General features: G+C 50.3%; 1 long non-coding RNA gene across 1 annotated transcript in view; it reads left to right on the top strand.

The window, feature by feature from the left end:
- Positions 1 to 4,816, top strand: part of LOC131815076 (uncharacterized) — a 32,652-nt gene extending 27,836 nt beyond the window's left edge. The window contains exon 3 of the long non-coding RNA XR_009347552.1: positions 4,191 to 4,816. This is a non-coding gene — a long non-coding RNA (uncharacterized LOC131815076). The remainder of the gene's footprint in view (positions 1 to 4,190) is intronic.
- Positions 4,817 to 12,691: the final 7,875 nt, after the last annotated feature.

The raw sequence follows: 12,691 nt of genomic DNA, 5'->3' as shown, positions 1-12,691 counted from the left end.
CAACATTTCCTGCGCCTGCCACATTCGAAGATCCTGTACTAACTCTCTCTGAGCTACAAATACGAGTCCCTTCTCCAAAAGGGCTTACAACCTGATCGTGGACTAAAACCAGCACATCGGCTGCTACTCCTTCCTTAATAAAGCATCTTTGCCAAATCTTTAGGGTATTTTTTCCATGTGATCATATCTTTGATTTTATAATACAAATCAATGGGAAAGAAAATTCTTTTTATAGTCTGTCTTGCTGGAAGTCATCTCCACTGTAAAACAAATGTTTCAGGAGTCTCTTGGGAAGAAGCCGTCACGGAGTTGAGATTCACTGTCACTACGTACCCATGTCCTTCTCATGGGAAGCCCGGGAGATTAAGAGACTTTGTAAGCATTATCTTTGGTTTTTAAGCAAAGTCTATAAGGCTCTAGGTGTCCGGACCCAGAAAACAGGCTATATATCTACAACAAGGGCAGACATGTAAGCTATCTTCAAATTTCCCATTAGAGGAATTTCCTATTCATCTTCATTCAGAATTCAAGTTGTTTAATATTTAAACATTTCTATTAAAGAATAGGAAGAAGGGTGTCTGGGTGGCTCCGTCGGTTAAGCCTCAGACACTGATTTTGGCTCAGATCATGATCTCAAGGTTGTAAGATCGAGTCCCACATTGGGCTCCGTGCTGGGAATGGAGCCTACTCTGGGATTCTCTCTCCCTCTCCCTCTGCCCTCCCCACCCCTACCCCTTGTGCTCACATTCTAAAAAAGAATTTTAAAAGTATAGGGAGAAATTTACTCCTCAATGGTCCAAATAAGGTAATAATACATCATGAAGAATTAGCACTGATTAAGTACTTATTCTGGCCCAGAAAGGGTTCCAAGAGCATTGTTAACTCATTTAATCCTCACCACATCCCTAGAAAGGACAGTCCATTTTTTTTTTAAGATTTTATTTATTTATTTGACAGAGAGAGATCACAGTAGGCAGAGAGGCAGGCAGAGAGAGGGGAAGGGAAGGAAGCAGGCCCCTGCTGAGCAGAGAGCCCGATGCGGGACTCGATCCCAGGACCCTGAGATCATGACCTGAGCCGAAGGCAGCGGCTCAACCCACTGAGCCACCCAGGCGCCCAGGACAGTCCATTTTTAACCCCATTTTACAGACCAGGAAACTGAGACACGGAGTCATTAAATAGCTAAGGAAGTTAGGATTGGCTGACGAGGCTGGTCCAGACTTTCTGCCCGTGGGGAAGCAGACACAGCAGTCAGACGAGCCCCACCTGCACCCACTGCCCACCGCTCACCCTCCAAGGCCCTGCTGTGGGCAGCAGGTGCCTGGCTCTGGTCTCCAGGACTATTTGCACCAGGCCCGAGGGGGCATGGACGGGGCCTGAATATTGCCTGGCACTCTGTCCAATAAGAAAAAACAACCTAAAAAGAGACGGTTCAAGTCCTTTTGGCTGGTCTCTCGTCTTGGCATCCGGCCGGTCTAAATTAGATTTATCTATCTAATCTAATCCTCCTGTAGCTGAGATAAAGGAGGCTTATCTAATTCTTCCCAGGTTGGGCCCACCTGCCGGGTACTGTAGTCAAAGACGAGTTTCAAGGCTCCAACAGGCAGGAAGGAATCAGAGAGTTATTTTACTCTCCCCTCTTTTCTCCATCCAAGAACTGATGGTCATATGTGCGGTTTCCAGATCTTGGCTGGAGGTGCCCTACCCTCCCTGCCGAGCCCCACGGACACAACCGGGAAGGTTCTCACCCTTGCATTATCTTCGCTGCAGCGGGAGCTGTACGCTGGAGACTCCGGGTCGTAACTCAACATCTGAGACGAGCTGGATGGACAGGCCTGCTCTGCTAGACACATGATACAGCGAGTGAAAAGCAAAGAACCTTCCCTCAGAAATGTCGTGATCCCCATGCTTTCATCCTTTCTCGTAATGTGTGTGATTTATCTTCTCTTGGAAAGGCGCGTATAAATGTGAATGCACTGTACTTAGGAACAGTAAGCAAAGCCACTGTTTGCTACCCCCATGCGTTTCCCAGGACGAAGGGAAGTCATCACAGCCTGATGGGGGCCTTCAGGCCCGGCAAGGGGGCTGTGACGGGAGGGTCCCTGAAGGGAAGGCATCTCTGATTTGTCAGGCCCTAAGACAATAAAAATATCCCTGCGATCACCAGATGGCCCCATCCTTCAAAGCCTGATCACAAAACCCTCGGTGACACTGAAGGAGCCGCCACGCAACATTAAGACTCCAGGACTGGAGAGACTCGCCTTAGCGGCCGGACAGTGCACCAGTGATGGCATTTCTGGACAGAAAAGCATGAGGGACACTGTCCGGCCCCTGCCCACAGTGTCCTTGCCAGAGGGCAGAGGGTCAGGCTCCCACGTGCTGTCCAGAAAGGAAGAGGAGAGGCGTCTGATTCAACACGGGGAGCGGACCCTATGCTCCGGGGCATCTGCAGCCTTCAGAGGGCCCCCTGGGCATCTGCAGCCTTCAGAGGGGCCCCCCCTGGGCATCTGCAGCCTTCAGAGGGCCCCCCTGGGCATCTGCAGCCTTCAGAGGGGTCTCCATGATACCCGCTGAATAGGCTCCGACTTTCTCAGGGCAGGGATCGGGGGGGGAAAAGATGCTGCCCGCCCCCCACCCTCCCCCCGCCCCCCAGCTCTGAGAGGCCTTGCAAACGCCCAAAGGTCCATGATGCAGCGCAAGAGTCAGCACGGGGGACACGGGCTGTTTCCTGTCCAAAATGACCATTCGAGGGGATGCCTTTAAGGGCCGCCTGGGTGGCTCAGTGGGTTAAAGCCTCTGACTTCGGCTCAGGTCATGATTCGAGGGTCCTGGGATCAAGGCCCGCATCAGGCTCTCTGCTCAACAGGGAGCCTGCTTCCTCCTCTCTATCTCTCTGCCTACTTGTGATCTCTGTCAAATGAATAAATAAAATCTTTAAAAAAAAAATACAAAAACTCGCCTTTCACAAGATGAAATGACTAGTGGCACAGACGACAAACCCTCCTGCCGCCGTGTGACCCCAGGCAGGCCCGAGTGAGCCAGGAGGCCTTTTGGCTGCGGCCTGGGAACCCTGAGACCGGAGGCGGCACCCCCCACGGCCAGCCCCTCTGACCCTCACAGACCGTGACATTTCGAAGGCTGCGGACATCAGGAAAATAGAAACTCGTTTCCTTTGCCGAGACTAAAAGATTTCAATGGGATCACATCATTTCTAACAGAACGTGGGTCACCCCCTGGCTGGACAAACCCAGATCTTCCCCTCAAGGTTGAGAACCTGCGGAAAACATTACCAGATACAGAATTAAAGGGGCGGAGATGAGACACGCCAGGCGGATGCCATAAAAGAAGTTTCACCCGGAAAGATTCTAGCAAAGATGGAATGTCAGACAGAGAAAAAGAAAAAACAAACCCCTCTAACCATCCAGGTAGAAAACAGAACGGGGTATGGTACTGAGAAGGAGCGGGTTTCCCCTTTGCAACCTCAAATGCAAGAATGTCCTTCAACAGCAGAGCAGACAGTGAGCGCGTGGGCTGGACAGGGACAGGCCCCGATCACAAGCGGGAACGAGCTGCACACACGACATGCGGAGGGTGCGGGGGGCACGGGGGCGCCCGAGACTACAGGGTGAGTCCACACACGCGGGCCTCAGACGCCGCCCAAGTGGACACCACCTTGTTCCAGGATGCGTAGCCAAGGGGGGACTGGAGGCGAAAAGCGAGGACGCAGGTACGCACAACTCGGGAGAGCGGGTCCGTCTGGGGGTGAGGGGGGCGCCATCGGAAGGAACTTGCAGGCGGTAATGAGGCTCCACGTGCGGCTCGGGCGTGAGGCTTACTGTTGCCCTTGAAATGGCACAGACCCGTGTTTTACACTATTCCGCACGGACAACCCGTCTCAAACAAAATTGTAAAACACCGAAAAAAGACATGTCGGGGTGCCTGGGTGGCTCAGTCGTTAAGCGTCTGCTTTCAGCTCAGGTCACGATCCTGGCATCCTGGGACCCAGCCCTGCTCAGCGGGGAGCCTGCTTCTCCCTCTCCCTCTCCTGCTCCCCCTGCTTGTGCTCTCTCTCCTGCTTCCTCTCACTCTCAAATAAATAAATAAAATCTTTAAAAAAATTTTTTTAATTTAAGAAGACATCTCAAGTGGAAAGCAAAGGCAACATATAATGAAAAATTAATTTCTTGCAGGTTTAAAGAATGTCCCAGCCGACTTAAAAGCCGAGGAAGCACCAGCGGCGGGAAGAACGCTGCCCGCAGCAGATTTCAAGAAACAACAAGTCAGAACACCAAAAAGAGAGAGAGAGGAAGATTATAACAGACGAATCTCATTCACAAAAATAGATGCAAAATCCCTACTTGTTTGGTTTTTAAATAGGCGATTAGAGTGAGAAGTGTATTACTACTAGGGCCCATCCTGTCAGTCACTGTGGGCGTTTGTAATAAAAACACACGCATGGTTCGGCATATCTCCTATTTGAATGGATTAAATTCAGAGAAAAGTCTCCATAATCGCTGGCAATTCATTTGATCAACTTGAACATATTTTACTGATTTTAATAAGGAACCTGTTCATCACTGACCCACAGAAGTATAGCTCCTGGACAGAAGAACACCATTTAGGGGGACCTGGATGGCTCAATGGGTTAAAGCTTCTGCCTTCAGGTCAGGTCGTGATCCCAGTGTCCTGGGATTGAGCCCTGCATTGGGCTCTCTGCTCAGCGGGGAGCCTGCTTCCCTCTCTCTCTCTGCCTGCCTTTCTGCCTACTTGTGATCTCTGTCTGTCAAATAAATAAATAAATAAATAAAATCTTTTACAAAAAAAAAAGAAGAACACCGTTTACTTCATACTTACACGTCGGATGCTAGGGGCATTCCTATTAAAATCTGGGGCAATAGAAAGACATCTGCTATCATGATGTTATTTGAAATTGTTAAGTTTTAGGCAAGTATAATATGGTAAGAAAAAAATAATTAGGAAATATACATATGGAAGAGAAGGCCAAATTATCATTTCTGGCATAATTACCTTTAAATCCAGAAAATTTACTGAAACATGATTAGTACTAGAGAGTTCTTATAATATGTTCAGTTGCAAAATAAACATACAAAACTTGGTGGTGGTGATCATGTCCTCCAACGCCCTCCAGCGCACAAAGCGAATGGAGCTTCCGTGAGGATGGAGACAGTAAATACACATCCCTTGCAAAGGGAAAGCGAGCCCAGATTTGTTATTCTGGTTGTTCAAGAGAATTGGTAAAATCCGCTTTCTGTATCAAAATTCCCAATTTCTATATGCGGGTAATGAATTCAAAAATTGTCTGGACTAACCGTGTCCGTAGGCTAGATGTGACCACGGGCCCCCAGTGTGTGACTTCCAATCAGCACGTTCCCGTAGAACTCATGCGAAAATATAATGGGAGCAAATGTTAACCAGGACCAAAACTGATCAATTTTTCAATCAGAGGAAGACGACTATCCTATGATCTCACTCCTATGTGGGATTTAAGAAACAAAGCAGAGGATCCCAGGGGAAGGGAGGGAAAAATAAAACAGGATGAAATCAGAGAGGGAGACAAAGCAGAAGAGACTCTGAAATCATAGGAAGCAAACTGAGGGTTGCTGGAGGGGAGAGGGGTAAGGAGAAGGGGTGACCGGGGCCGGGCATTAAGGAGGGCGTGTGATGGGACAAGCGCGGGGTGTTCCACGCAGCTGGTGAATCCGTGAACTCCACCTCTGAAACTAAGAATATAGCATATGTTAATGAGCTGAATTTAAATTTTAAAAATGAAATACATTTTGGAGGAAAACACTGATTAATTTTCGAATCGCTAATCATTTGAAATAAATTGAATTAAGCTTCTTCCTCTTACATGACACCAAATAAAGGCCACAGAAGAAAGATTTAAATGTAAAAAAATGAAACTAAACAAGCACTGGGAAAAAAAATACTTAAATATTTATATGATCTTGGAGTGGGGAAGTCTTTCTACAAATAACAACAAATCCAGAAATCAGAAAAAGAGAAGACTGGCCTTGATTATATATATACTTTTTAATAATTTCAGGTCAAAAAATAAAAGGTCAGTGGCAGATTAGGAAAAACATTAAAAACACATGGGGTCAATATCCCCGAGACAGAGACTGGTCTTACAAATCAGTAACAAGAACCTCCGGAAGATCCGAAGCACAGGATTGAAAAGCCAGCCCAAAATAAGAATCATCGATGGCTGATGAGTATATGGTAGGCATTCAGTCTCACTAGCAATTAAACAAATACAAATTAGCCAATTACATGATGCCATTTCCCCCTACTGATTTGACAAAAGTTTTTTATTTGTTTGGTTTTTTGTTTGTTTGTTTTGTTTTTTGTTTTTAGTCCAGGCGGAAAAGGCATTCATGGTTGGTAGAAGGATACACAAACAATGTGTACAACAATTCTGCAATATGTGTCAGAACCTTCGACTCAGCAAGTCTATTTCTGGAAGGTTAATCTAAGGAAATCAGAATATATACAAGTATTTAGTTGCAAAATGTCATTACTGCTATTGATGTGGGAAACAGAGACCGAAGAAAAATTATTAAATTTCCTTACCTATTGACAAGCCCTTAAAACAGGGCAGAGTGACTCTCCTCTAGGGACTCAACTACCCCCACCTTAAGGCTTTGCTAAGGGGCAAAGGGCAATCCTAGCCTGACCGACCCCCTCTACCCCCAGCCAGGATCCTGTAAGTCTACTTGAACAATTCAGTCCTTTGGAAACTTTATCTCTAAACCTGCAAGATAGTGTTGACAATCATTCCCAAGCATATGGCCCACTGATAGACATCTAAAGGGTCTCAGGAGAAGGTTTTATTACTGGTAATGAATAACCTTTTCCCCAAACAATAGCTAGCCCCTCAAGGTCCTAGAAACCTTGCTTCCAAAATTCCTTAGAGACTTAGCCATCCCTAATCCCCTTCCCAATTTACAAGTATATAAGAGAGCACTCCTCACATCCCCGGGGCAGCAGCTCTTCCTGCCCACGGGGTCTTGTCCCCCTGCTTTCGTAAACCACCATTTTGCACCAAAGATGTTTCAAGCATTCTTTCTTGGTCATCGGCTCCGGGCCTCACCTCACCGAACCTCACCTAGGTTCTAGAACTTCATTACTATCACAGCAAAACACAAAAACAGACAGAACAATGCCCACACGGACTGAGAAGTAGATAAATGAGTACTTTCACAGGATGAAATTCCTGGCATTCTTAGTCTGAAAAAGTCCTGAAAAGTATTTAATTTTTTTTAAAGATTTTATTTTTTTAAGTAATTTCTACACCCAACGTGGGGCTTGAACCCATGACCCCGAGATCAAGAGTCAGATTCTCCACCAACCCAACCAGCGAGGTGCCCCCCAAAATATTTATTATTGAAAGATATGATACACTGCTAAAGTTTTTTTTAAGTTTATTTATTTATCATTATTATTTTAAGTAGGCTCCACACCCAGCATGGAGCCCAATACGGGGCGTGAACTCATGACCCTGAGATCAAGACCTGAGCTGAGATCAAGAGTCAGACACTTAACTGACTGAGCTATCCAGGTGCCCCTTAAAGGCATTATTTTAATTTCATTTGAAGTTAAAACAAATAAGTTCAGTTTACTATTGAATCAGTGTCTCTTGAAACTACACAGTCTGTAGAGAGATGAGAAAGGAACTCCCTCAGTGGTCCCCTCTGGATAGTGCACTCGGAATTGTTGTGTTCCAGATTATCTTTTTAACATTGTTTGTTAACGGACATACTGTTCTGATTTCAAAAAAAGAAAGAGGGGGGCGCCTGGGTGGCTCAGTGGGTTGAGGCCTCTGCCTTCGGCTCAGGTCATGATCCCAGGGTTCTGGGATCAAGCCCCGCATTGGGCTCTCTGCTCGGCAGGGAGCCTGCTTCCCTTCCTCTCTCTCTGTCTGCCTCTCTGCCTGCTTGTGATCTCTGTCTCTCAAATAAATAAATAAAATCTTTAAAACAAAAAAAAGAAAGAAAGAAAGAAAGAGGAAAACTGTATTTTAAATTAAAAGATAAAGGAAGCTGGGGTCCTTGGGTAGACTCGTTGGTTATTATGTTACTTAGTTGTTAGGAGGAGCTAGACATAGTCCGCCCGCTGTGGTTAGCTGTGCGGGGACGAACACCCGCGCTGGGTGTCATCAGCGGGCTTACCTGCCTACTTCAGCTTTGCTTGGGCGGCTTTTAAAGTCAAGTCATACGCTAAACGCGGTGAAGAGAGCCGCTCCGGAAATGTGCGGAGTGCCGGGAGCCAGCTCAGGCAGGCTTTCACAGAACGCTCTGAAAAATTAAAATGTTATTGCAAATAATCCACAAAGTGGGTTTTCTTTAGGTGGTTTACGAGAATTGCCTGTCAGTGCCTGGTTTATCCACAGCGACTTAACACAGTTAATGGACCATATACAAATATTTACAGGCCCAGGGAGAGATTTACTGGCGGACTTGGCCTTCCTTCCAGGTTAACAGTGACCTCCTGCCAACCCCTCAAATACACAGAGAAGCTAGAGCGAAAGCGTGGGGCTGGGAAGGGTGCGACATTCCCTAGGTGAATCGGGGGGTGGGGTCTTCAGTCAGAAGGCAAGGCCCCCAAATAAAGTAAGTGGTACGTGTGCAAGCTACAGATTAAGAGCCTGAGCTTTAAAAACGTGATGGCATTTCTTGGACCTGGCTGACCACTACCTGCCCCTCTGCCTGTTGCTGTCCCCCTAGATCCCCACACCCCCTGGAGCTGTGAGTTTGTCTGGAATCGGGCCGCTGACTCCCAAGACTGGCCACCAGCGCCTCTCACCTGCACCGCTCCAGTGACCTCCAGGGGCATCTTTCTAGAACACGTTCTCACTGTGTTGGCAGAGGGACTTTTTTTAAATGTCATTTTTGTGCCGGAATCCCTCCATGGTTTTCTGTCGCATGTGGGGAAACCCCTTAACTTCTCGCCGTGGTCTGCAAGGTCTATGACCGCCCTGCCTCCGCTTCCCTGTCCTGCCAATTATTATTCTTAGCCACAAGGGCCTTCTTTCTATTTCCAGGACTCCAAGCTCATCCTGCACTTTTGTTTGCTTTGGGTGAAACGTCTCCTACCCCACTTTCGTCCATTCCTATTAATTAGATTTTCAAACGGTAAGAAATTCAAAATATGCTTCGAAGGCACGCGCTGTGTGACCAGCCATCGGAGGACTCGGCTACGGGTTTCCCACTCTTTTCGAGAGAGGACACCTGCCGCGAGCCCACCGTGGTCACAGCCGTATGCTCGCACACGTGCGCGAAGGGGCTCCTGTGTGCACATCAGTAAGTCTGAACGCTGAAGACACAGACACCTCCGTCTCCGGGGAGGAACTCGCCTCCCCGTCTTCCCTGGGTTATCTTTTTCCTCTCTCATTGGCTCGGGAACTGCGGGCCAACACCAGGGCTGGGGGCTTCACTCTTTGGAGCCCAGGGGCCCCTCTGATGAAGGCTACAGATATTTCCCACCAAAAAATGGGCACGGGGCGCCTGGGTGGCTCAGTGGGTTAAGCCGCTGCCTTCAGCTCAGGTCATGATCTCAGGGTCCTGCGATCGAGGCACACAAACACACACACATGTACACGTACACGCACACATGTGCACACATTCCTAACCATTACAGGCAGCCCGAGTTACGAGTCATTAAAAGATTCCCTGTTAGGGCACTTCCCTGGACAAACATTTTGAAATTTCCTAGATTACAGCAGATTTCACACAGGTGGGTTTTAAGTGCTTCCCTTCTCGGGGAGGCATTCCTGGACCCTGACAGAGATTAGGACTCTGCCAAGCCTTATCAGCAGCAGCCTGGGCCAGAATTCCTTAGGTGGGTTGTTTCCTGGAAGATTATCACAGTGATTAATCTCATCTACTTTCTGTTGTCAGTTTCAGAGGTTGACACTTCTGGACTTGTTCCCAGATTTTAGGGCTGTTGTCGGTTGGAAACCTGCTGCTTCTCAAACACTGACTCTACCCTCTGCTTAGGGGCCTGGGGCCCTTCTCCCAGCTAAATGGGAAGGTGCCAAGGGAAGGAAGAAGCGAGAAGGAGGTGGAAAGAAGGAAGATTGTGTGGAGGCCGTAGAGAAAGCGGCGGCACATCGGGGCCAGTCAGGACTGGACGGGGAGCCCGCTTGCCCGCCGGGGCCCGAGGCTCAGGATTGCCCCCAAACCCTAAGGCTTCCTTCAGCCCCCTCTCCCACGCAAGCTTGCGTTTTGGTTGATTACTTGCTTTTCAACAGAGTCAACAGAGTCTGGGACAGGCTTTCCCCAGCTGGGCGTCGCTGACATTTGGGGACAGATGCGTCTTTGTCGTGGACCCGTCCTGGGCAGGGGGCTGATCTGCAGTGCCTCTGGCCTCTGAGCACTGGATGTTGGTGACCCCTCCCCCCAGCAACAGCTACACTTGTGCCCCGAGTCGGGACAAAACAGCCCCTGGCTGAGAACCACTCGGTCGAGGCAAGTTGAAGCTGACAGACTTGGGTTCCAACTGTCGCTCCATCCCTCACAAGCCTATGACCTTGAGAAAACCCACTATTTATTTGAGCCTGTTGTCTTGTCAGCAAATAATATTTCTCTCAAAAAGTTGTTTTGGGAATGAAATGCGTGCAAAGCATATTGGTTCACAATAGGTTCTCAACAAACATTTGTTCCCTCCCAACTCCAGCCTCATTGACTTCACAAATATTTACTGAGTGCTTGGGCTGTGTGCAAAGGATAAACACGCCGCGATTCTTGTCCTCGAGGAGCTAACCGCCTCGCAGAGAGGAAAGCGCCGGCCTCTGAACAGAACACGCGCGTTCACGGAAATACTTACAAATCTTGTAACTGTGACCCTCTTTATCTCTTTTTTCCCTTTTTAGTTCGTCTCTCTCCATGAGCTCGCGGTCCTGCCTCCTGATAGCAGAAGGGGCCCCTGAGTCGGGTCTTGAAAACAGGAGAACCACGCGGGCTTAGAAACAGCAAGGCCAAGGCCAATGGCGCGAGTATCTCCGGACACTGTCATCCTGTGGGCGAGAGGGAGCGTGCGTGGGAGAGACCGGTGCAGCGTGGAGGAAGCGAAGGGATTCGGACCCGGTCTGGCAGGGGAGGCGGAGCCGCCCAGGCTGCTGCTCTGAGGATGGGGACAGAACCAGACCCGCTCGGGCAAGCCCGCCTGGCGGCAGTGGGAGGACACGGGAGAGGAGGGATGAAGGGCGGGAGAGCTGGGGAACAAGACCCGACGGGAGCCACGGACTCCAGAGGAGCGCTAATGAGGCCTGAGCTAGAGAAGCCGTAAGGACAATGGCGAGATGCCAGGCAGCTCGGGGACATCAAGCTGTAGACCTGACAGGAGCTGGTGCCTGATGAGACGGGGAGGCTGGCCGCAAGTGAAGAAGGAACGGAGGGGATTATGCGATTCTAGCCTGGGCACTGAGTGGCTCCCGGTGGCATTTAGAAAGGACAGGCACCGGGAAACGGCTCCTTTTCCCTTTCACAGCTGCCCGCACCGGCTCCGGGGAGGAGCGCACGCCCCCCCACCCCGCTCCCCCCCCCCCCCCCCCCGCCAGACCTCCGCACAACTCAGTTTGGCAAACCCGGGAGTGTGTGTGGCTGACCCCGCCCAGCAGCCCGGCCCGGGGACAGGTTAGACCTGTCCGTCTTTGCCTGGTCTGGGCGGGCGCAGGGAAATGGTGTCAATGGATAATCATCACCGTCCGCGGGGAATTCACAGTCCAGGCGGCCAGGCACACAGAGGCCGAGCGCGGCCCAGGGTGCCCTGCGCGGTCACGGCGTGCGGAGGAGCTGCCCCCGGAAACGTTCCATGAAGGGCATCGGCCTCAAAGCAGGAGCTGGGGAGAGAGACGAGGGCACGACCAGAGTGTTCTAGCCCCAGTACCGGCAGCTGCCAAGGCGTGAAGGGGCGGCAGAACTCGGCAGGGCTGTGGGCAGGGGGTGTGAAGACGAGGCTGACACAGGCGAGAGCCCGGCGGGATGCGTCTGGAAGGGCCAAGGGTCATCAAAAGCAGAGCGGACCCCGAGCGATGGGCTGCGGGCACAAACAGAAAGCTTTCAGGGAAAGGCCCCGGCGCTTGCCCGGTACCGGAGGAAAGCAGGGAAGGTAGCAAATGTCTCGATGCCTGGAGCTGGAAGGTAAACTGAGGCACACGAAACACTTTCAGGGCTTGAGTAAAAACTGACTCCAGCGGGCAGGTTGGACTGGAACAGGGTAAGGCCCGCTCCCACCACCAGCCGGAGCCCAGGGAGAGGCAGACCCGAAGCAAGGACAGCTGTGTCTTGCACGGTGGCAGCATTCGGGAAAGCCCACGGAAAAGCCGGAACTGGGACTGGCTGTTCTTCAGTTTTGACTTCTTCACCTTGAGCCACGGGCAGGCTGAGGGCTGCGTGCGCTCTGGTGGGCCACTGGGGAGTCAGACCCACCTGCAGCCCAATGGCCTCCTGTGTGATCACCACGGGCGCACCCAGCTCTGCACTAACCTCGCCGGACTCTGGGTTAGGGAAGCCCATCCAGCTACGAGAGAGGGGCCCTGCTCTAGCCTTCGTCACAGGGGACTGCCGTCCCCTTCCCGGCTGTGTCCTCGGCTAGAGGCAGTGAGTTCCTCGAGGCCGAGACTCTGCTTGTCCTTGTATTCCCAGCCTCGCCGAGGGACCCCCCAACC

The sequence above is a fragment of the Mustela lutreola genome, chromosome 14 (genome assembly GCF_030435805.1).
Source record: "Mustela lutreola isolate mMusLut2 chromosome 14, mMusLut2.pri, whole genome shotgun sequence".
Lineage (NCBI taxonomy): Eukaryota > Metazoa > Chordata > Mammalia > Carnivora > Mustelidae > Mustela > Mustela lutreola.
Note: the sequence above shows the minus strand (reverse complement) of the source record. Positions and strands in the feature narration are given on the sequence as shown.